The sequence below is a fragment of the Trichomycterus rosablanca genome, chromosome 9 (genome assembly GCF_030014385.1).
Source record: "Trichomycterus rosablanca isolate fTriRos1 chromosome 9, fTriRos1.hap1, whole genome shotgun sequence".
Classification (NCBI taxonomy): domain Eukaryota; kingdom Metazoa; phylum Chordata; class Actinopteri; order Siluriformes; family Trichomycteridae; genus Trichomycterus; species Trichomycterus rosablanca.
Window position 1 is genome coordinate 24,472,649 of NC_085996.1, and position 23,269 is coordinate 24,495,917.

General features: G+C 41.0%; 1 protein-coding gene across 3 annotated transcripts in view; it reads left to right on the plus strand.

Moving 5' to 3' along the window:
• ralgps2 (Ral GEF with PH domain and SH3 binding motif 2) overlaps nt 1-23,269 on the plus strand; it is a 190,205-nt gene that overhangs the window by 23,186 nt on the left and 143,750 nt on the right. The window contains exon 2 of one of the 3 annotated variants that reach the window (XM_063002138.1): nt 2,895-3,023. The exons of 1 other annotated variant lie outside the window; for it this stretch is intronic. The gene's annotated coding sequence lies outside the window, so the exon portion shown is untranslated. Of the gene's footprint in view, nt 1-2,685; nt 3,024-23,269 lie in introns of those variants that run through there. One more of the 3 variants, XM_063002137.1, reaches the window with a different exon arrangement.

A 23,269-nucleotide genomic window follows, 5' to 3' on the forward strand; every position in this document is an offset into this window, starting at 1 on the left:
TGTTTCAGCCACACTCACTGCAAATTTAATAAAAATGTAAGTTCTTTTCTTTCCATTTATGCATTCTCCTTTATCAATGCCAGACCTCACAAATGCTCTGTTGAATAAGTGGTTACAAATCTGTACACACACTCAAAGTCAATCTTGTTTCAAATCTTCTCAAAAGAGTGGATACTGTTATAGCAGCAAAGGGTGGCAGGACTCGTTCTCAATGCTGATAGCTTTTCAGTGTTTATATAGGTGGATTAGTATGAAAATGAAAATGCACGAAATAGTTATTCTCGTTGCATTGCAACAATAATCAGGTGTCGTGTGGGTGCTGCAAAGCAGTAAGGGTCTTGGGAACATTTGTTCGAGCCTTGCTTCCACTCTTTCACATGTTCTCCCCATGTCTGCATTGGTTTACTTTGGGTACCTAGCGCAGAAGCTAGATTGGCTGTGTTGATTCTGTGTGTTTGTTGTTACTCTGCAGTCCATATGCAGCTTGTACATGTTTTTTTGGTTTCCAGATGACACTGAACTCATGGCTTTCTTTTGAGTAACCCAAGCCTATGTGAAACTGAAAGCTGTTGATTCAGAGCTTTCACTCCAGCACAGAGCTGACAGATGTAGCAGAGCTCACTGATACAAACACGTAACTGATGTTGTGTACTTTCCGAAGAGAGAGCCAAAACACCAAACTCGATCTTCAGTGTTTCTACTGACTAGAACTTATATTGTTTTTAAAATGAACTTGTTGCCCGTTAAAACCTTTTCAGGGCTGTTTTGGGATATTTGTCGGCTGGAACTGGTTGTTTCTTTGTACAATGTGATTACAGTCTCAAGAACTTTCTGCAATGACTTCATGAAGCCCTGCTTGGGAAACGTTGTAGGTGTCGACTCAGTATTAATATTGGCTAATGATACCCCTGATCTTTAATGATTTACAGAAATATAAAAATTTTAATTAACATTTGTCACATAGTAGTGCACTTTTTAAAAATAGTGTGGCCGCTCAGGTGGCGCAGCGGTAAAAAGAAACGCGCTGCAACCAGGGCTGGATTCTGAGAAGCGTGGTATCGAATCCAGCCTTGCTTTACCGGTTCGAAGCTGAGTGGCTATATGAGCAACGATTGGCCGGTTGCTCATGTCGGGGGTGGGACAAAGAACCGGATGTGGGTCTCTCTCTGTCAGAATGCGATTGCGTTCTCTGCCGGCTGATTGGAGGCGCTTACACAGAGATGGGAGAGGGTGCCCTTAGGGTGTGTCTCTCCGCATGCAACGCTAGGTGGCGCCAAACTCGTCAATGTGTGGGTGGCAAAGATGCATCTGGCTGCTGCTCGTGTTTCGGAGGGGATACGGGTTAGCTTCAATCACCTCCGTCAGGGCAGGGTTCGGCATAGACAGAGAGGAAGCACGATGCTAATTGAACAATTGGATGCGCTAAAAGGGGAGAAAAAGGGGTAAAAAAAAAAAAAAAAAATAGTGTGGGCACTTCTGGGATTAGAACTTCTTTAATACTATATTTTTAATAATAGTAACAAATATATATATATATTTTTTTTAATTGACTATTCCCCCCCCAATTTTATCCCCCAGTCTAGTTGTGTCCAATTTACCCTGAATGCGTCCTCTATACTGATTCGACCCTTCATCGCTGACTGAGGACGCCTCCCAACTGACATGCGCCCCCTCCGGCACGTACAGTCAGTACAGACTGCATTTTTCACCTGCACGAGTCGAGTTCATACACTGACGAGCACTGTGTGCGGAGGGCCACCCCCCCCACCAGCGTTATTCCTCAGCCCTGTGCAGGCGCCATCAGTCAGCCAGCAGGAGCCGCAGTTGCACCAGTTATGAGGACCTATGATCCGACTTTCTTACCCTCTAACCCTGAACAACAGCCGATTGTTGTTCATGCGGCCGCCCAGCCCAGTCGGAGAGGCAGAGCTGAGCTTTGATACGATGTATTCGAAACCCCAACTCTGGTGAGCTAGCGTACTTTACCGCTGCACCACCTGAGCGGCCCTATGGTAACAAATATAAAAAATTTTTCTACTTGTGTCTTTTTAATTATCTAAATATTCAGTTAAGGGTGCTTGGGTGGCGCTGTTGGATTCCTGACAGGGCATCAAACAGGCACAATTGGCTGTGATGGATTTCTCGTTGATGCTGAAACTGTGGCCCAAGTGCCCGCAGAAGGGATAATTTAAAGACTGCAGTGCATGACACTGCTCCCTGTATGACACAGAGAAAGCTGCTGGCAATTGCTTGGCGAATCACATTCTGCGGCTCTCCTGGGTCCGGGGTGGTGCAAGCAGCAGAGGAAGTTACAGTCGGGGAATTGGACATGGCTAGATTGGAAGGAAAAAGAGGGAAAATATAAAACAAAACAAAAAAAAAGAGCCAGATGTTTTTATTTGGTGATAAAAGATTGTTTGCTGACACATAAACAAACCTTGACATACTTGGCTAAATATGTTGATGCAGGTCATGTAAGGTGATAATTTATTTATGGTCATTGTGTAACCATCTCATTGTGATATGAATGGTGGTACTTTTGTAATATCTATTCATCCATGCTTGAACACCTGCAGAACGGACGGCTGTATGTTTAGAGCTTTTGTAGCTTGGAACAGCTTCTAAAAAGGCTATGGACACATTTGCCCTGAAGCCATGAGTTGTTCCACATACACATAGAGGTCGTGTTTGGTGATTGAATGAAAGATCTCTGGATAAGGGTTTGATACGGTTTAAGTGCTGCTGGTATTGTTACTACCCACAGATCTCCCTGTGGAACAATCCGCTTATCAACTGCATAGGCAAACTGCATGCCACCAACACATTCAGGAAAAGATAAGAATCTCAACAGTTTCCTGTGGAGTGACTGGCTCTTGTTTGATCTCTTTCTATAGCTGCCAACTGACTACGTCATCTCTCACTGGTAGAGAAGTTGCCTTTCCTGCAGAGAATCCCTCGTCCTATACTCTATTCTGCATAGCTGAAGGGATAAAGAGTAGAACCAGGGCGTCCACATTTTCATTGTGAGTATTCAGTATTTACAGATTGTACCTTCTCTACAGGACCAAAGTCATCTGAGACTCAAATAAATCTTATATCTCATAATCAGATTGGTTGGTGAGCATTGGTGAATTGCGATCTTCTGGTCTCTGCACTTTTAATGACATTCAGAGTCTGGCCACAAAGCCACTCCAGTGTTGTTTTGGCTGTATGTTTTAGGTCATTGTCATGATGTAAGGTAAACTTTCACCAGCTGTTTCTTCAAGGATGCTCCTGTATTTGGCTGCACTCATTCATCTCTCATTTCTTACCACTTTTCCTGTCCCTGACACTATGACGCGCCCCATAGCGTTGCATTAGCCGAGTGATGTCCAAGGCCTGTTTTTATGGCAGATTTGGTGTTTGCTGTTGTGCCCAAACAGTTCAATTTTTGTCTCAAAAGACCAGAGAATGTTTTTTCTTATGTTGTTAAAGTTCTTTACATGCTATTTAGTGAACTTTTATAGACCCAGATTTGTGCTTTTTTACTCAATTCAGTTTGTGACAGGTGGATTTCAGTTGTAGACATGTGTCAGTAGTTATTAAAGCAAACAGGATGCACCTGACAGCAGTTCAAAGGGTCTGAATAATTTTCACAACATTTCCCTTTGTCATTTTAGTTGATTAGTTGTAGATTGTTGAATAAAAATTAAAAAATATATATTTATTCAAAGTCAAATCCACAACACAGTACACAAAGGGTGTGTTCGAAAACCTAGGGAGCTGCCTTGCTGTCTTACTGTCTACATAGGCAGCTGCCTCAGTAGAGAGGATTCTAATAAGTCATTGACTTATAAGTCAGGTTATTCGACCGCGCTACTTAGACTGCGATAACATCAGGTTTAGCATTTAGCATCTTGCCATTAAAACCAATGGATCGAGGTTGCACAGCATGCTAACATGTCAATATAGCCTCCCTTCATGTACCGATAACAGTTACATTTCCTGACAAGCCCGAACTTGCAAATAAAAACACTCGGTACAAGTTTATACAAGTTAAAAATCAGTAATATTTTATTTACGTTTAAAAATAACTTTGTTCGTTTGTCCGCACCATCAGCCATGTTTATTTTTCTGTGAGAGAAGAGCACCCGACCCGCAATGAATTCTGGGATTGCCTTGATCACTAAGGTAGCGTCGGATGCTCACTCGTTCTCGAGCCAAAATAAAATTGAAATGTTAAGATACCTCAGTAGTGAGGTATTTAAGGCATCTAGGATTTCGAACAGCCTCCTTCTCGGGAGCGCGCACAGGATGACGTAAAATGCTGTCTATGTAGACAGCACACTAGCTTTTCGAACACACCCAAAGTCAAGTTTCATATTTAAAATATTCTCATGCTTATTACTTCATACATACAAATGAACAAAAAAGATAGGTATCTTTTTAGATTATGTGGCTTCATGCAACATGCTGTTTCCCTATGCTAAATAGTTTGGAATGAGAATAAGGCAGTTGTAGCCTAGTGGTTAAGGTACTGGACTAGTAATCAAAAGGTTGTGGTTCAAGCCCCATCACTGCCAGGTTGCAAACTGTTGGGCCCTTCAGCAAGTTCCCTAACCCTCAATTGCTTAGACTGTATACTGTCACAGTACTGTAGGTCGCTTTGGATAATAGCGTCTGCTAAATGCAAATAAAGTAAATGTAGACTATTTTCCAGTTGTGTGAAAGTTTGCGTTGTTGATCTACTTTATAGTCTGCACTCTTTAACTTCTTGTAAGGATTTAGTTATGTTTAGGTCTGATAATTGAGAAGGTCAAGAGAGGATCAACCAGATGTGTTTATTTGGTGACTTTAATAATTTTAGCACTGAGTAAGAGGTGCATGTTTTTGGTCTACATTTTTGCACGTGGTTGACTTCTTTCAAATTTATTGACTGTTCAACATAAAAAGCAAACATCAGACCCAATGTTTGACACTCAGTACAGTATTACAGTATCACTCTACTTTTCTCTATACCTACATTCTTTTAGATGTAGTAAACTAAGTTGACTTAGCAGACTGAATTACGTTTTTCATTGCACAGGGCTTCTTTTTTGCTCCTGTTTCCAAGCTATGTTTGTTCAAGATGTTTTCCAACGGCAGCCAACTGTAAATTCCAGCTTTGTAAAGCTACAGATGTACAATTTTTGTTCACACTGGTTCATAGCCTTGTTTATTTAACGATACGGTTACATTTGTGGCTGTACTTTTGCAGCATTTAGCAACTACCCTGGAAAATGCTTATGTAGCCTGGTTAAAAAGCTTACACCACTGTTTCTCTTTTGCTGATGGTTTCAAGACTGTTCATCTTAAAATGTGTTTGTCACTCGGCTCCCTCAGCTCCTTTACTGTCATGCTGTTTAAAATCATGTGCACTTGGCCGCTCAGGTGGTGCAGCGGTAAAGTACGCTAGCTCACCAGAGTTAGGGTTTCGAATACATCGTATCAAAGCTCAGTAAATAAATAATAAAAATAATCATGTGCACTTGTGTTTTTTTCTACCTCAGGTTTACATCATTTTCATGGTTTCTGCACCCCATTAAGTAAATTCCATTTATGGCCCCCAAAATGCTGTTGTCTAAAAATGATGCCGGTATATGCTGCAATATTTAATAATATGATGAAATAAAACATTTTGTTGTAAGAGTAGTAGTAGTATAAAACTAATTGTATTGAAGCCAGTAATTAATGACATTGTAAAATATTTGATGTCTTTAAGTATCATTTAATAATTTCTGTTTTATGTGACTATTTAACTTAGATATATTTTGGCTGCTTTATTTAAAGTTTGTTTATTTACTTTACACAAGTACCACATTTGCAAACCTTTTGCTGCACTTTTCACCCACCAGTGTGGGGATTGTAGAAGTCCAGTTGCTGAACGATGTCTTGTGCAACTTGAATATATTTGCTGAATTTTGGGCTTTGTACTATGGCACATATGTCAAACTCAAGGCCCACGGGCCATATCCGACCTGCCAGTATATAAGATGCACACCGTTGATACTACAAGTCCTAGAATGCATTGCAACAGCAATCATCCCAAGTACTGCAAGCCCAGCTGCACCCCCCCCCCCCCCCAACCTCTATTGCACATTCATCCGAGGTCAGAAGTCAGTTATGCTCATGTAACCAACCTAAATAACCTTCCTTTCATGCTTTATCCAATATCCTGTCTATGCTGTTTAATAAATGTTGATCCTGTTTGGCCCTTGACATAGTCACGGTTTTCTCTGTGATTGAGCTTGACACCTCTGTTAGGGATGTCCCGATCCGATCTCAAAGATCGGCATCAGGGCCGATCAAGGCATTTTTTAACTGATCGAAATCGGCTTCACTAAACCCGATCTTAATCCCGATCTTTTGTGTTACGTCAGCATGTCCGCTGTGTGGAAATACTTTAAATTGAAAAGTAAAACAAGTCCAACAGTGAAGTGTAACGTCTGCAGTGTGAGCGTTTCACGAGGCGGTGGGAGCAGAGCTGCGTTCATTACTGTAGAATTTTACTGTTTATATGGTGTGTGAGTTAAGGATCACACCGGTTTACAAAACAACGTAGTGATGCACTCGTTTAATAAAGAAATAAATACACGGTATATTCACATATTGTCGGGAGCAGAACACTTTATTAACTTCTGTTACGGTACCGAATAGCCGACAGTTGAGTCAAGCACGCTATTTCATGTTCTATGAAAGGCCTAAAGGGTCAAAACACACTCACTTCGTGTACAAACGTCCATCAAACCACTGTCACAATACAAGCACTTTAAAAACTGGCTTTCCTTCATAACAAAAGAGCCTTTTCATTTTATTTTGGTATTCAGGTTTTACTGTAATGCTTTTAAGTAACTTTTTTTCTTATATTCAAGTTAAGCTGCTACACAGATTTCTGTTCATTTTTAGTGCATCACTGCATTAAATATTTTTTTTCTTTGAATGTAAAGTTTAAAGTAAAACTGTAATTATCTCACTCATTTTGATTGATTTTGTAAAAATACAAAAACATTAAGCAATAGTTTGGATGCAGCATTTTTCCCTTCAGCACTGCAGAGCTATTTAGTGTTAAACATGTACACTGGATTAATTTGAATAACTGTAATGTACTTGAAGTGTGCACTGTGTGAACAGTATTATCTAGTTCTTATCTAGACAATATCTAGAAAATATAAGTATCGGTTTGAGAATCGGTATCGGATCGGGATCAAAATTAATAATCGGGATCGGTAGCGGGAACAAAAAAACGTGATCGGGACATCCCTAACCTCTGTACCATGGGAACGTTTAGGTTCTGGTGGATAAACTGCCCTATTTATTATTATTTTTCTTCATTTTCCCTTTTTCATGCAGTCTAGTTATATCAAATTGCAGCCTTGCTCCGGCTTTAGCTCCAGCCGCTTACCTTAGACAGACGAGGCCAAGAACGATCCAACATGTGCTACCACCAACTGCTTTTTTTTTTTTTACTTGTTAATTGCCCAGACCACAGTATTGCATATGTAAAACCACGCCATCAGACCTCTGTGCCCCCCTAGTGTCGGCAACCTTTACCATTTCAAAATGGAATTGATTTATAAGTCAAGATTTTAATACACCGACTGCACACTGTATGCAAGCAAAGGACTGGAGGGTAGTTTAAACAGGTGTCTCACAGCCAGAGGTAATGAGCGTCCAGTCAACAGGGACTTATAGCATGTTGTGCAGCATTTCATATGCTCCAACCCCCTAACACTCACCCGAACACTGGTTGGAAAGACATTTTATGTGCATAGAGCTTTACATTGATAGAGATCACATATCATGCTGAGCTTCTCAGAGTGCCATCGGTTTCGTTTCTCTACTTCTAATCAGTGCTTGGTTAAAGCTTCGTGCTATCTTTGACCTTGGCTTTTCATAATCTATCTTTCTTGCTTTCTTTGTGTGCTTCTCTATCTCTTTCACTCTGTCTCTCTCTTGTTCTCTCTTTCAGTTTTTGTTCTGGGTGATGGAGTCTTCTCTGCCTCTTTCTGTCTGTCTGCATCTTTCTTTAGCACATATACTGCCCCCGTTGCGCACACACACACACTGCTTTCTCTCTGGCACTACTCTCGTTGACTAAGAACAACCAAAGGCCTAGAGGGTGAAGGGACAGCAGATTTAATATTACAATGTACAGGATTGCCTCATTTTTTCTATTTGGATCCAGGGTGCTCGGGTGCCGCATCAGTAAAACATGCTAGCACACCACTACTGAGACCTTAAACTCTGTTCGAATCTCAGCTGTATATCAGCTGTCCAGGTGCCTACACAGACATGATTGGCTGTGTCTGAGGGAGTCCTCATTGCTGCTGCAGATGCGGCCTCTGCTGGCTGGTTAATGGTGCCTTCACAGAGACTGTGAATAATGGAGATTGTGACTCTCTGTACATGATACTGATCCTTGTATGAACCCGCCTCATGCAGGAAGCAGTTGGCTGTTAGACACATGTTGCTGGGGGTGCAGGTTTTGCATTCCTTGGTCAGGGTGGGGGTCTGCAGCAGTAGAGGAGATATGCATAAATAGGAATAGAATAGAAATAGAACATTCTGGATTCTGATTGTGTGTAAGCTTATATATATATATATATATATATATATATATATATATATATATATATATATATATATATACAGTGTATCACAAAAGTGAGTACACCCCTCACATTTCTGCAAATATTTCATTATATCTTTACATGGGACAACACTATAGAAATAAAACTTGGATATAACTTAGAGTAGTCAGTGTACAACTTGTATAGCAGTGTAGATTTACTGTCTTCTGAAAATAACTCAACACACAGCCATTAATGTCTAAATGGCTGGCAACATAAGTAAGTACACCCCACAGTGAACATGTCCAAATTGTGCCCAAAGTGTCAATATTTTGTGTGACCACCATTATTATCCAGCACTGCCTTAACCCTCCTGGGCATGGAATTCACCAGAGCTGCACAGGTTGCTACTGGAATCCTCTTCCACTCCTCCATGATGACATCACGGAGCTGGTGGATGTTAGTCAGTTTTCGAAGGGAGGGGATCATGCTCTGTTTCAGAATGTCACAGTACATGTTGAAATTCATGTTTCCCTCAATGAACTGCAGCTCCCCAGTGCCAGCAACACTCATGCAGCCCAAGACCATGATGCTACCACCACCATGCTTGACTGTAGGCAAGATACAGTTGTCTTGGTACTTCTCACCAGGGCGCCGCCACACATGCTGGACACCATCTGAGCCAAACAAGTTTATCTTGGTCTTGTCAGACCACAGGGCATTCCAGTAATCCATGTTCTTGGACTGCTTGTCTTCAGCAAACTGTTTGCGGGCTTTCTTGTGCGTCAGCTTCCTTCTGGGATGACGACCATGCAGACCGAGTTGATGCAGTGTGCGGCGTATGGTCTGAGCACTGACAGGCTGACCTCCCACGTCTTGACATGTCAACAAAGGACATGGATTACTGGAACCATGTCCTATGGTCTGATGAGACCAAGGTTAATTTGTTTGGTTCAGATGGTCTCAAGCATGTGTGGCGGCAATCAGGTGAGGAGTACAAAGATAAGTGTGTCATGCCTACAGTCAAGCATGGTGGTGGGAATGCCATGGTCTGGGGCTGCATCAGTGCAGCAGGTGTTGGGGAGTTACATTTCATTGAGGGACACATGAACTCCAATATGTACTGTGAAATACTGAAGCAGAGCATGATCCCCTCCCTCCGGAAACTGGGTCGCAGGGCAGTGTTCCAGCATGATAATGACCCCAAACACACCTCTAAGACGACCACTGCTTTATTGAAGAGGCTGAGGGTAAAGGTGATGGACTGGCCAAGCATGTCTCCAGACCTAAACCCAATAGAACATCTTTGGGGCATCCTCAAGCGGAAGGTGGAGGAGCGCAAAGTCTCGAATATCCGCCAGCTCCGTGATGTCGTCATGGAGGAGTGGAAAAGCATTCCAGTGGCAACCTGTGAAGCTCTGGTAAACTCCATGCCCAGGAGAGTTAAGGCAGTTCTGGGAAATAATGGTGGCCACACAAAATATTGACACTTCAGGAACTTTCACTAAGGGGTGTACTCACTTTTGTTGCCGGTGGTTTAGACATTAATGGCTGTATATTGAGTTATTTTGAGGGAAGAATAAATGCACACTGTTATATAAGCTGCACACAGACTACTTTTCATTGTGTCAAAGTGTCATTTTGTCAGTGTTGTCCCATGAAAAGATATACTTAAATATCTGCAGAAATGTGAGGGGTGTACTCACTTTTGTGATACACTGTATATATATATATATTAAGGCATTCTATGTATTCTAGACTTTTTACTATATATATACTGTATATATATAGTGTTATATATAGTGTTTTCTTTTTAGTGTTGTACACCTTTATGCTGTTAGTTATTTATACTTATACAACAGTTAGTTCCGACCTTACAATCTGATTGGTTGAGAAGCGTTCTAACCGCTGATATTCGTGATAACAGCACGGCCTTTTCACACCACAACTGTATTACTCCGCTGACGCGTTGCCAGTAACGACAAGCTTCATGCACACAAACGCGCACGCAGGCGACGCGTTTTAAATCTGTTATCTGATATACAATCTAGTGCACTATGTAGGGAACATTAATCCGTGATCTGATGCACAATCTAGTGCACTATGTAGGGAACATTAATCCATGATCTGATACACAATCTAGTGCACTATGTAGTGAACATAAATCCGTTATCTGATATACAATCTAGTGCACTGTGTAGGGAACATTAATCCGTTATCTGATATACAATCTAGTGCACTATGTAGTGAATATAAATCCGTTATCTGATATACAATCTAGTGCACTATGTAGTGAACATAAATCCGTTATCTGATATACAATCTAGTGCACTGTGTAGGGAACATTAATCCGTTATCTGATATACAATCTAGTGCACTATGTAGTGAACATAAATCCGTTATCTGATATACAATCTAGTGCACTATGTAGGGAACATTAATGTGTTTTTAACGCAAACAGTTAGCTTAATAGCCCAGTTAGCAGCTCCTAAGAGTTCAGTTCTCACCCATAATCCTTTGGTGTGTGTGAGAGGTTTTTTATTTCTTTTTTTTCCCTTCGGAGGTTCTTGCCTTTTTTTTCTTGTTGTTCTTACCTCCCTGAAATGAGTTTTTGCAACTTGGGATGTCTGCTTTGTAGTGTTAAACTTTATATTCGTTGTGGAACTACTTTTTGGCGGAAGGTATTGTCAATATTAAAGCATATTTATTATGAAATTCAGGGCTTCTTTGATTTATTTTCTTTCTTTATTTTGTAAAAACTGTTGTATAAAAGCAATAGAACACTTGAGGTCGTGTGTTATCGCGAGTAACATCACGGCTGTGATGATCTACGGCACTCGCCTTCGACTCGAGCCTGCGACCAAATCACAGCCGTGATGTTATTCGTGATAACACACTCCCTCTCGTGTTCTATTGCATAATTGTATGTTAGTTGTTAACTGTTAATGCCAAAAGGAAAAAGTCTAGAATACATAGAATGCGTTTATTTGTCATACAGTTGTACAGAACAACGAAATTATTTCTTTGCATATCCTAGCTTGTTTGGAAGCTGGGGTTAGAGCGCAGGGTCAGCCATTGTATGGCACCCCTGGAGCCAATAGGGTTAAGGGCCTCGCTCAAGGGCCCAACAGTGACTGCATGGCAGAGCCTGGATTCAAACTCTCAACCTTTCAATTGATAGTCCAAAGCTCTACTCACTAGGCTACCATTGTCTTAAGGTAAGAATGGGTGAGAGGTGTGTGTAACAGATGCGGGAATCAGCATTTGCACGTAAATGCAGTGGGTGAACAGCACTCTGTGTCAGGGTGCACACGGGGAAGAGATGCTGTCTCAGACAACAAACTGGAGGGCTGTGTCTCGAACTGAAGACAATAAGAAATATTTGGTTGCACAAATGCTCCTGAGCATGCAATTGAGTCTAGTCATTGATCGAAGGAGAACCATGGCATGTCTCCAAATTAGGTTGGCAAGTTGAAAATGAGGCTAAAAATCATGTAGTGTGCATAATGAAACAAACACAACTTTGCTGGTCACAGATCTGTTTTTGATTCGCTCTCAGTCGCTTGCTGGGCCAGTTAGTTGATTACATCTACAACACAGTTCTCTCTCTCTCTCTCTCTCTCTCTCTCTCTCTCTCTCTCTCTCTCTCTCTCTCTCTCTCTCACACACTCACACACACACACACACACACACACACGCCTCTAACAGACTGAACTCGATGCAAACTTGATGTAGAGTGAGCAGTTCAGCAACCCATTATTCCAGTCAATAAGTCAATAGGCCTTTGTTATTTAAGTCATCAAGATTTGTCATGCAGGGTAGGTAGGGTTTAAGACACAGCCTTTCAGCTCACAGATTGCAAAAGCATCTCTCTGAAATGATTTACTCTCGGAAATAACAGTGATTCTGGAAATCTATTTTTTTAAATACTGTTTCAGCACTCCTTCCCCCCCTTTCTCCCAATTTAGCTATATCCAATATCTCCTCTGATGCTGCAGACCCCTACCCTGATCAAGCAGGGTCATACCTGACACACACTGCTGTGCCACCTGAGCACCCATAGTTCTTAGTGCTTTTAATTGTTGTGTAGTCTCTCCGCTGGTGTCTTCATAGTTCAGCCTTGATTGTGCACAAATTAAAACACATTTTGCATTTGTAGTTTTTGCTACTGTGTTTGCTACAGTATGTCTTTAATCATCTGTACAGTTTTACCCATTCTATTTTTTCATTAGGCAGCCGAATGTTGTAATTAAGCTTTCCGTTAACATTTACATGTAGCCTGTGACCCACCTCATCAGCAAATGATCATGAAGTCACTGAGAAATGAATGTGTAGTGGATTAGGCATAATATTTTCAGTTTTATGAAGCTGAACCTAAAAAAAAATAAAAATAAGCGAGGTAATTCCTTTCATTCCTGACTAAATGCACGTTTCTAATCTGCTTAATTACACGGATGTACTAATCTACTATATGAGCCAATACTGGCCTAACTGCAGGTTCAGTATTAGATGTTAGTATTACAGTATCGTTTGTTTCACCAGATTTACGGCCGCATTTAATGCTGTGTCTATTTACTGACATGACGATGATTCATGTGAACACAGGACATGCCTGCAGTCTTTTCAGATGTAATAACGTGACCAAATTCAATTGTTCATTTGGTTTTGGCAGTTTATACGAGTCCAGTCTTGATTCCTGATTAGCAGCAATAGGGTTTTGATCCCGATCCGATACCGAGTCTCAAACCGATACTTGTGTTTTCTAGATATTGTCTAGATAAGAACTAGATAATACTGTTCACACAGTGCACACTTCAAGTACATTACAGTTATTCAAATTAATCCAGTGTACATGTTTAACACTAAATAGCTCTGCAGTGCTGAAGGGAAAAATGCTGCATCCAAACTATTGCTTAATGTTTTTGTATTTTTACAAAATCAATCAAAATGAGTGAGATAATTACAGTTTTACTTTAAACTTTACATTAGAAGAAAAAAATTCTGTTTAATGCAGTGATGCACTAAAAATGAACAGAAATCTGTGTAGCAGCTTAACTTGAATATAAGAAAAAAAGTTACTTAAAAGCATTACAGTAAAACCTGAATACCAAAATAAAATGGAAAGGCTCTTTTGTTATGAAGGAAAGCCAGTTCTTAAAGTGCTTGTATTGTGACAATGGTTTGATGGACGTTTCTATGCAAAGTGAGTGTGTTTTGACCCTTTGGGGCTTCCATAGTGCATGAAATAGCGTGCTTGACTCTAGCTGTCCGCTATTCGGTACCGTAACAGAAGTTAATAAAGTGTTCTGCTCCCGACAATATGTGAATATACCGTGTATTTATTTCTTTATTAAACGAGTGCATCACTACGTTGTTTCGTAAACCGGTGTGATCCTTGACTCACACACCATATAAACAGTAAAATTCTACAGTAATGAACGCAGCTCTGCTCCCACCGCCTCGTGAAACGCTTACAGTGCAGACATTACACTACACTGTTGGACTTGTTTCACTTTCCAATTTAAAGTATTTCCACACAGCGGACATGCTGATGTAAAACAAAAGATCGGGATTACGATCGGGTTTAGTAAAGCCGATTCCGATCAGTTAAAAAATGCCCTGATCGGCCCCGATCCCGATCTTTGAGATCGGATCGGGACATCCCTAGCAGCCAAGTTGAACATAAACATCACTATTTGGAACTCTTATACTTTATAAGATGGACTAAAAGTCTCAACCAACAGCACATTATGCCATAATCAAAAGAAATGCATAGAGATTTGAAAGTTATTAAAAAAATCAGTCTGAAAGAGGTTACAAATCTGTTTTTAAGGCTTTATTCTGGGACTTCACTGAACCACAATGAGAACCATTATCATCTACACAATTTAGAATATAGATTTATACAGAATAGACAGAATAGACAGAATGTAATAGAGATTTACAGTTGTGACCATATACAATCCAAGCAATTAAGGGTTAAAGGCCTTGCTTAATGGCCCAACAGTGGGCCAGTTACTGTTGGGACAGTTGTGGCTTAGTGGTTAAGGTACTGGACTAGTAATCCAAAGGTTGCTGGTTCAAGCCCCACTACTGAAAGGTTTCCACTGTTGGGCCCTTGAGCAACGCCCAGGTCTGGCTTAGAATGAATACTGTCACAGTACTGTAAGTCGCTTTGGATAAAAGCATCTGCTAAACGATGAAAATGTAAATGTAATGTAGTCCAGTACTTTAACTACTGAGCTACCACTGCCCTGCAAAAATCATAAAGTTATTGAAAAAATTTATTTCGGCAGAGGCTTACAAATCCATTTTTACGACCCTATAACTCCAATGCACCATAGTAGAGCTAGCCAGAAGAGCATGGCCTACTCAAAGTATCCAAGAGCACACCAACCACTCTTTTGTGTCTCCTAAGTATCTCTTATCACTGCCCTGTACAGCAGCTGTAACGTTATAGATGGACTCTCTGCAGGGAAGACTTTGAAGTGAATGTTTTGAAACTATCCCACAATTTCCTGCTGTGAGCGATCAGAAGTCACAGCCTCCTCCATAGGGCCGATCATTTAAGAAGGCAGGCAAACAGCACTTAAGGTGCTTTCCTGTACAGACTGTGCTGTTTATTCAGAAGTGACAACGGAGAATTCCCAGCTATGAATGACCCAACGTTTCTGTTTTACGACATCAGGAAAGCCAAGGTGCTCACACCCAGCGACACTCCTCACATGCTCATTATTAATCCTTTTGTGTCATGCAAACTAAAAGCACTTGGTGAATAGTGTTTGTGCTTTTTGTTTGTGTGTAGGAGCATTTTTAGAAGTAAGTGCATAGAGCTGCTTTCGTCTGAACATGTTTACCTTGTACATGTGTGAGTGCAGCATCTGGTTCACCCAGTTACAGTCCAATAGTCTAGATTTCTACACACATCTAATGGAGATAAATACCAGCCAATAAATACCCCTAATTCCCCCACAAATTGTAGTTGTATAGTAGTAGTTGCTCACTTTCACTACTAGTTGTCTTACATTACACGTACAAATACATTACACTGTTTCCTGCACTCAGCAGGATCACAGTAAATTGCATTAAAGCAGATTACACTTAGGGCTGGATGAGGTGAATGTATTTACTGTGGGTCAGTGGAAAATTATCTACCAGTATAGATTTGGCTCCACTGGCTTGTGTGTGTTCTATAGCCAGATCATTTAGTTTGTTTTGTAAACTGTCACTGTGTTGGATGATTTATTTTATATTTTCTTTTTTTCTGGATGTTTTCTACTCATTTCCAATTCCTGATTGAGATTCCGCTGCCACTTGCTTAATCACCGATCTGATTATTATTATTTTTTTTTTATTATAATTTTTACCCCTTTTTCTCCCCTTTTAGCGCATCCAATTGTTCAATTAGCATCGTGCTTCCTCTCTGTCTATGCCGGACCCTGCCCTGACGGAGGTGATTGAAGCTAACCCGTATCCCCTCCGAAACACGAGCAGCAGCCAGATGCATCTTTGCCACCCACACATTGACGAGTTTGGCGCCACCTAGCGTTGCATGCGGAGAGACACACCCTAAGGGCACCCTCTCCCATCTCTGTGTAAGCGCCTCCAATCAGCCGGCAGAGAACGCAATCGCATTCTGACAGAGAGAGACCCACATCCGGTTCTTTGTCCCACCCCCCATATGAGCAACCGGCCAATCGTTGCTCATATAGCCACTCAGCTTCGAACCGGTAAAGCAAGGCTGGATTCGATACCACGTTCTTCAGAATCCAGCCCTGGTTGCAGCGCGTTTCTTTTTACCGCTGCGCCACCTGAGCGGCTCTTCTTTTTTTTTTTAAATGAAGAACCACACTATGCTACATGTGTCTCTACCCCCCACCCACTCAACACACACTTGCACAGGCGCCTGAACCAGTCTCAGAGATTACATATTGTGTGGGAAAAGACCCTATCTGACCTGCCCACCCACAAACACAGCCAATCGTGCTTGTGTGGATGCCGACCAGGTCGGCGGCTGTGCTGAAATTCAAACTTGCAAGTTCTTGCCAGCACATTAAACCGCTGAGCCAACTGAGCACCCCATATTTCATATGAGGGTCCTTTAGAACAGGGGTTTTCAACCTTTTCGGACATGTGACAGAAACTCAGGTGAGCTAACTCTTAGCTCCATGTACAGAACGAGTCTGACTTGCCTACCGCTAATTAAGCCTCCGACCTGTAAGGAAAGCGAGTCACACAAAATGTTCTGTAGTAGCTGGTGTTTATTTAAAACTGCAGCATTCATTAATAACAGTAAAAATGGAGAGCTGACTGAGGAAACTCAGAACGTGCACAAGCTTCGCTTTCTTATGAATCGACTCCTGAATCACTTAATAGCGATATTGTGAACAGAGCATCTCCCACTATACACCTCTCTTAAAGACACACACACCCATGTCCTATAACAGCAGTCATTGATTCTGTCACCGATTTATCTTCACTGTTAGCCCTATTTTTAAGTTTTGCTAGCCAACGGTCCTTTTTTGAGACTGAACTTGGTAACATCAAACGTGCGTGTGTGCGTGGTCAGCGAGACTAATCAAATATCTCCTGTGGGTGAGAAATGATTTGCTTTTATTTTAGAAAATCATGACAGGTACACCCCACAGGTTGAAAACCCCTGCTTTAGAAAGTTTCCACTCTTTTTAAAAGTCTATTTATTAAGAATTTCAAACACAAATTACATCACTTTTCTACATAGCCACCTTCCGATGCATTTTTCCCAGCGTCGTAGCAACTTCTTAATGCTATTAGCAAATGATGTTTTTGGTTGAGCGTTAATCCAGACTATAAGCTCTCTCTCAGTCTCTCGGACACGACCAGTTACTACTCCTCCCACCCTCATCGTTTCCAACAAACATATAAAAGTGTTGAAACTTCTTGAACATCCATTGTATATAAACATTCTCAGTGAATCTAAAGGAGTGACTACATTTGTTGAATGTGTTTAATTACAGGTTGATTACAAGTGTGCCTTGGCTTGGGCTACACTGCTGAAAGATCAGCTTATTTTGAAGACCAGTTTTGAAGACTGACTGACTTTGTAAGATTGAAAATTGAAGTACATAGAAGGACAAAGAGTGTATGTGACCTGAGTCACATTTGCACAGATTACCAAAGCCAAAAGTTACAAATTGTATTGTGTAGCTCTCTTTTTAAAAACAGAAAGCAGCGATTGTCTTTTACAGGCATGTATTCAGAAACAACACAGAGTAGATATCAAATCTTTTTATTTCATACACTTTATTGGTATTGTACATTTACACTTGTACCTACCGGTAATTTGATGCCTCCATTGGAAATAATTTGGGAATTTTGAAAATGTTATCACAGATTAACAGCTGCACAAGTGATCTTATAATAGTTTGAGTCAAAAAGGAGCATTAACAAAAGACTTAAACATGAATGGATCATAGTTTGCTGTGTGAGTATCAAGAAACTGTGTGAGTAAATAGTCCAGCACATTAAGGAGGTTTCTCAATACATTTAGGAATTTCACCATCCACACTCTGTAAAATGATTTAAAGTAGGGCTGCACGATATTGGAAAAAAACTGACATTGCGTTTTTTTTGTTTCCCCTGCGATATATATTGCGATATTAAAAAAAATGCAGGAATTTTCACCACATTATTAATAATATTAATAATGCATGTACAGTGTATCACAAAAGTGAGTACACCCCTCACATTTCTGCAGATATTTAAGTATATCTTTTCATGGGACAACACTGACAAAATGACACTTTGACACAATGAAAAGTAGTCTGTGTGCAGCTTATATAACAGTGTAACTTTATTCTTCCCTCAAAATAACTCAATATACAGCCATTAATGTCTAAACCACCGGCAACAAAAGTGAGTACACCACTTAGTGAAAGTTCCTGAAGTGTCAATATTTTGTGTGGCCACCATTATTTCCCAGAACTGCCTTAACTCTCCTGGGCATGGAGTTTACCAGAGCTTCACAGGTTGCCACTGGAATGCTTTTCCACTCCTCCATGACGACATCACGGAGCTGGCGGATATTCGAGACTTTACGCTCCTCCACCTTCCGCTTGAGGATGCCCCAAAGATGTTCTATTGGGTTTAGGTCTGGAGACATGCTTGGCCAGTCCATCACCTTTACCCTCAGCCTCTTCAATAAAGCAGTGGTCGTCTTAGAGGTGTGTTTGGGGTCATTATCATGCTGGAACACTGCCCTGCGACCCAGTTTCCGGAGGGAGGGGATCATGCTCTGCTTCAGTATTTCACAGTACATATTGGAGTTCATGTGTCTTTCAATGAAATGTAACTCCCCAACACCTGCTGCACTCATACAGCCCCAGACCATGGCATTCCCACCACCATGCTTGACTGTAGGCATGACACACTTATCTTTGTACTCCTCACCTGATTGCCGCCACACATGCTTGAGACCATCTGAACCAAACAAATTAATCTTGGTCTCATCAGACCATAGGACATGGTTCCAGTAATCCATGTCCTTTGTTGACATGTCTTCAGCAAACTGTTTGCGGGCTTTCTTGTGTAGAGACTTCAGAAGAGGCTTCCTTCTGGGGTGACAGCCATGCAGACCAATTTGATGTAGTGTGCGGCGTATGGTCTGAGCACTGACAGGCTGACCCCCCACCTTTTCAATCTCTGCAGCAATGCTGACAGCACTCCTGCACCTATCTTTCAAAGACAACAGTTGGATGTGACGCTGAGCACGTGCACTCAGCTTCTTTGGACGACCAACGCGAGGTCTGTTCTGAGTGGACCCTGCTCTTTTAAAACGCTGGATGATCTTGGCCACTGTGCTGCAGCTCAGTTTCAGGGTGTTGGCAATCTTCTTGTAGCCTTGGCCATCTTCATGTAGCGCAACAATTCGTCTTTTAAGATCCTCAGAGAGTTCTTTGCCATGAGGTGCCATGTTGGAACTTTCAGTGACCAGTATGAGAGAGTGTGAGAGCTGTACTACTAAATTGAACACACCTGCTCCCTATGCACACCTGAGACCTAGTAACACTAACAAATCACATGACATTTTGGAGGGAAAATGGCAAGCAGTGCTCAATTTGGACATTTCGGGGTGTAGTCTCTTAGGGGTGTACTCACTTTTGTTGCCGGTGGTTTAGACATTAATGGCTGTATATTGAGTTATTTTGAGGGAAGAATAAATTTACACTGTTATATAAGCTGCACACAGACTACTTTTCATTGTGTCAAAGTGTCATTTTGTCAGTGTTGTCCCATGAAAAGATATACTTAAATATCTGCAGAAATGTGAGGGGTGTACTCACTTTTGTGATACACTGTATCTTACTCTAAATAAGGGGTTCATCTGTGAAAAAGGGTGGTGCCTACAAGGGATACAAAAGATTATGACAAGCTACATCTTTGTACTTGGTTGAAACTGAGCATTAAACTAAGCTTCAATATCTCTTCTCTCACAGAAAAATAAACATGGCTGACGGAGCGGACAAAGTTATTTTCAAACATAAATAAACAATTATTGATTTTTAACGAGTGTTTTTATTAGCAAGTTTGGGCTTGTCAGCAAATGTAACCGTTTTCTGTACACGAATCGAGATGTTATATTGACATGTTAGCGCATGGGCTTATTTGAGTTTTTTTGAGATGTCTGCTTTGCTGCTTTAAGTCAAGCATTCAAATGGTTTTTTAACTTATGGACTGTGTGCTTCATGTTTTCTTTACTGAGGAGGGGAAAACATCCATATTGTTAGCAATGTGTGCAGTGGCATCCATATCCATATTGTTAGCCAGGGATTATTTAAACACCAGCATCTAATCTGCATCATGGTGTAGGGGGGTACCTGCTTGGTATGCTTGTACCAATAGCATAGGTAGCTTGCACATCTATAAAGGCACCATTTATGCTGAGGAGTACGTATGCATTTTTGAGCAACATAAGTAAATCTCACATATGTAGATGACGATTTTTTTAAAGGGACATCCCTGTCTGGTTTATCCAGACAATTTCAGGCAATATTCTTCAGCTACAAGTGCCACACTGGCTTGCCAGCAGTTCTGACCCGTCTTCTATTAAAATTGCATGCCGCATTATGAATATGTAACAACAGAGACTCAGGACTGTTGAGGGGCTATAGTTAGGGCTCTACTTAATCCAAAAAATGTGCTCAATTTCACAAACTTTTTTTTCCAAAAATCACAGACTTCACAGATTTTTTTTTTTTTTTTAAAGTGCCACATTTCACTGCAGTCATTAAATAACACTCATGAACTGAATGATAGAATTGTTTGTTTATTAGGATTTTAACGTCATGTTTTACACTTTGGTTACATTCATGACAGAAACGGTAGTTACTCATTACACAAGATTCATCAGTTCACAAGTTTTAACGTCAATCACAGTCATGGACAATTCTGTATTGACTAACCCTAACCCTAACCCTAACCCAATTCACTTGCATGTTTTTGGACTGCGGGAGGAAACCGGAGCTCCCGGAGGAAATCCACGCAGACACGGGGAGAACATGCAAACTCCACACAGAAAGGACCCGGACCGCCCCACCTGGGGATCGAACCCAGGATCTTCTTGCTGTAAGGCGACAGTGCTACCCACTTAGCCAATGTGCCATCCTGAATGATATAATAAATGGAACCTACAATACTCAGCGACGGTGCAAGGCTTCATATTCTGTCCCAAAGATGAAAATTCTTGTCTGTGCTTAGACAACCCCCCCAACCCCCCTAGCCCCCCCACGTCCACATAATTGGTTGGGAATTTTCCAAACTCAGTTACCCGAGTTAGCTGCTTTAGACATTTTGATCAGTTTGCTAACTGAATTGCTGTAGTATTGCTAGGGCCGCCTTATGCAAATAAACTTGTAAACATAAGACATTTGAACACTATGCGAATTAAAAATGCTGAATCTTTAAACACAGACTTTAAATTTTGAATTTCACAGCAAATTGCATGCTACGCTGGAAACGGCTCATTTTAAGAACTGTGACGTGATTTTCATGGTCGTAAATTAGGTAGGGCCTTAGCTATAGTGTTAGTTTAAAGGAAAGGTCATGTAACAGGGTGGTAAACATGCCCCTGTCCCATTTTTTAGAATGCATTGCCAGCATTTATTTATTTTAGAATAAGACACTGTGAAATTATGCAGTGTACACAGTCTTGCTCTGCGACCTTAACTAGAACCTAGAATTTTTGAGGTTGGTCTAGCAGTCTACTGAAAATGGTGCAGCTTGTAATATTAAACCTTGTCAGAAAAGCCTCCAAGGAAAAACTGCTAGACAGAACTGGTTAAATTCATTCTTTTTGTCCATTAATCTACACATTAATCTTTAGGTGCGTCTGTTGTCTTTCTTCTGTCCAAACAGGCTGCTGCTGTTAAATGCAGAGTGTCCATATTTTGTCGACAGCTGTTAAATAAGTTTTTTATATTTTTATCCTTATTTTAATTCAGACAACAGGACTTCTTGAAGTGATGCTGTAACATCCTTTAGCCAAATTTCTAATTATATTATGTTAATGTTTTTGCCTAGCCTGTATTACATCCAGTGCTGATTTTTTATATTTTTTGAATAATCATTCATGTTTGTATGAGATTATTCTGCTAAATGTTGTTATAGGCCAGATATCTTTCCATTAACACATAAGGATAAGGCATTCTCATTACCATGGTTACAAGTTTTTAATGCATTCCAAACTTTATGAAAACATCTCAGCCATCATCCGTTCTGATACAGACCAAAAAAGATACATTTTGATGATCCATTTTATCAGCTCCACTGACCATATAGAAGCACTCTGTAGTGCTACAATTACTGCCTGTAGTCCATCTATTTCTCTGCATGCTTTGTTAGCCCCCTTTCATGCTGTTCTTCAATTGTCAGGACTCTCCCAGGACCACTACAGAGCAGGTATTATTTGGGTGGTGGTTCATTCTCAGCACTGCAGTGACACTGACATGGTGGTGGTGTGTTAGTGTGTGTTGTGCTGGTATGAACGGATAAGACACAGCAATGCTGATGGAACACCTCACTGTCACTGCTGGACTGAGATTAGTCCACCAACCAAAAATATCCAGCCAACAGCGCCCCATGGGCAGCGTCCTGTGACCACTGATGAAGGTCTAGAAGATGACCAACTCAAACAGCAGCAATAGATGAGCGATCGTCTCTGACTTTACATCTACAAGGTGAACCAACTAGGTAGGAGTGTCTAATAGAGTGGACAGTGAGTGGACATAGTATTTAAAAACTCCAGCAGCACTGCTGTGTCTTAACACCACCACCATGTCAGTGTCACTGCAGTGCTGAGAATCATCCACCACCTAAATAATACCTGCTCTTTGGGGGTCCTGACCATTGAGGAACAGGGTGAAAGCAGGGTAAAAAAGCATGCAGAGAAACAGCTGGACTACAGTCAGTAAGTGTAGAATTATTGTAGTGCTTCTGTATGGTAAGTGGAGCTGATAAAATGGAAAGTGAGTGTAGAAACAAGGAGGTGGTCATAATGTAATGCCTGAATGGTGTAATTTAGGTGTGTTAAAAGCTTTTTTTGTCTGGCAGTGTTTTGATTGGCAGTCCTTTCATCATAACTGCACAATTACATTTGTTAGCAGCCGAAGCAGGTGGTGCCACTTTGGCTTGTTTTTATAAAGTAT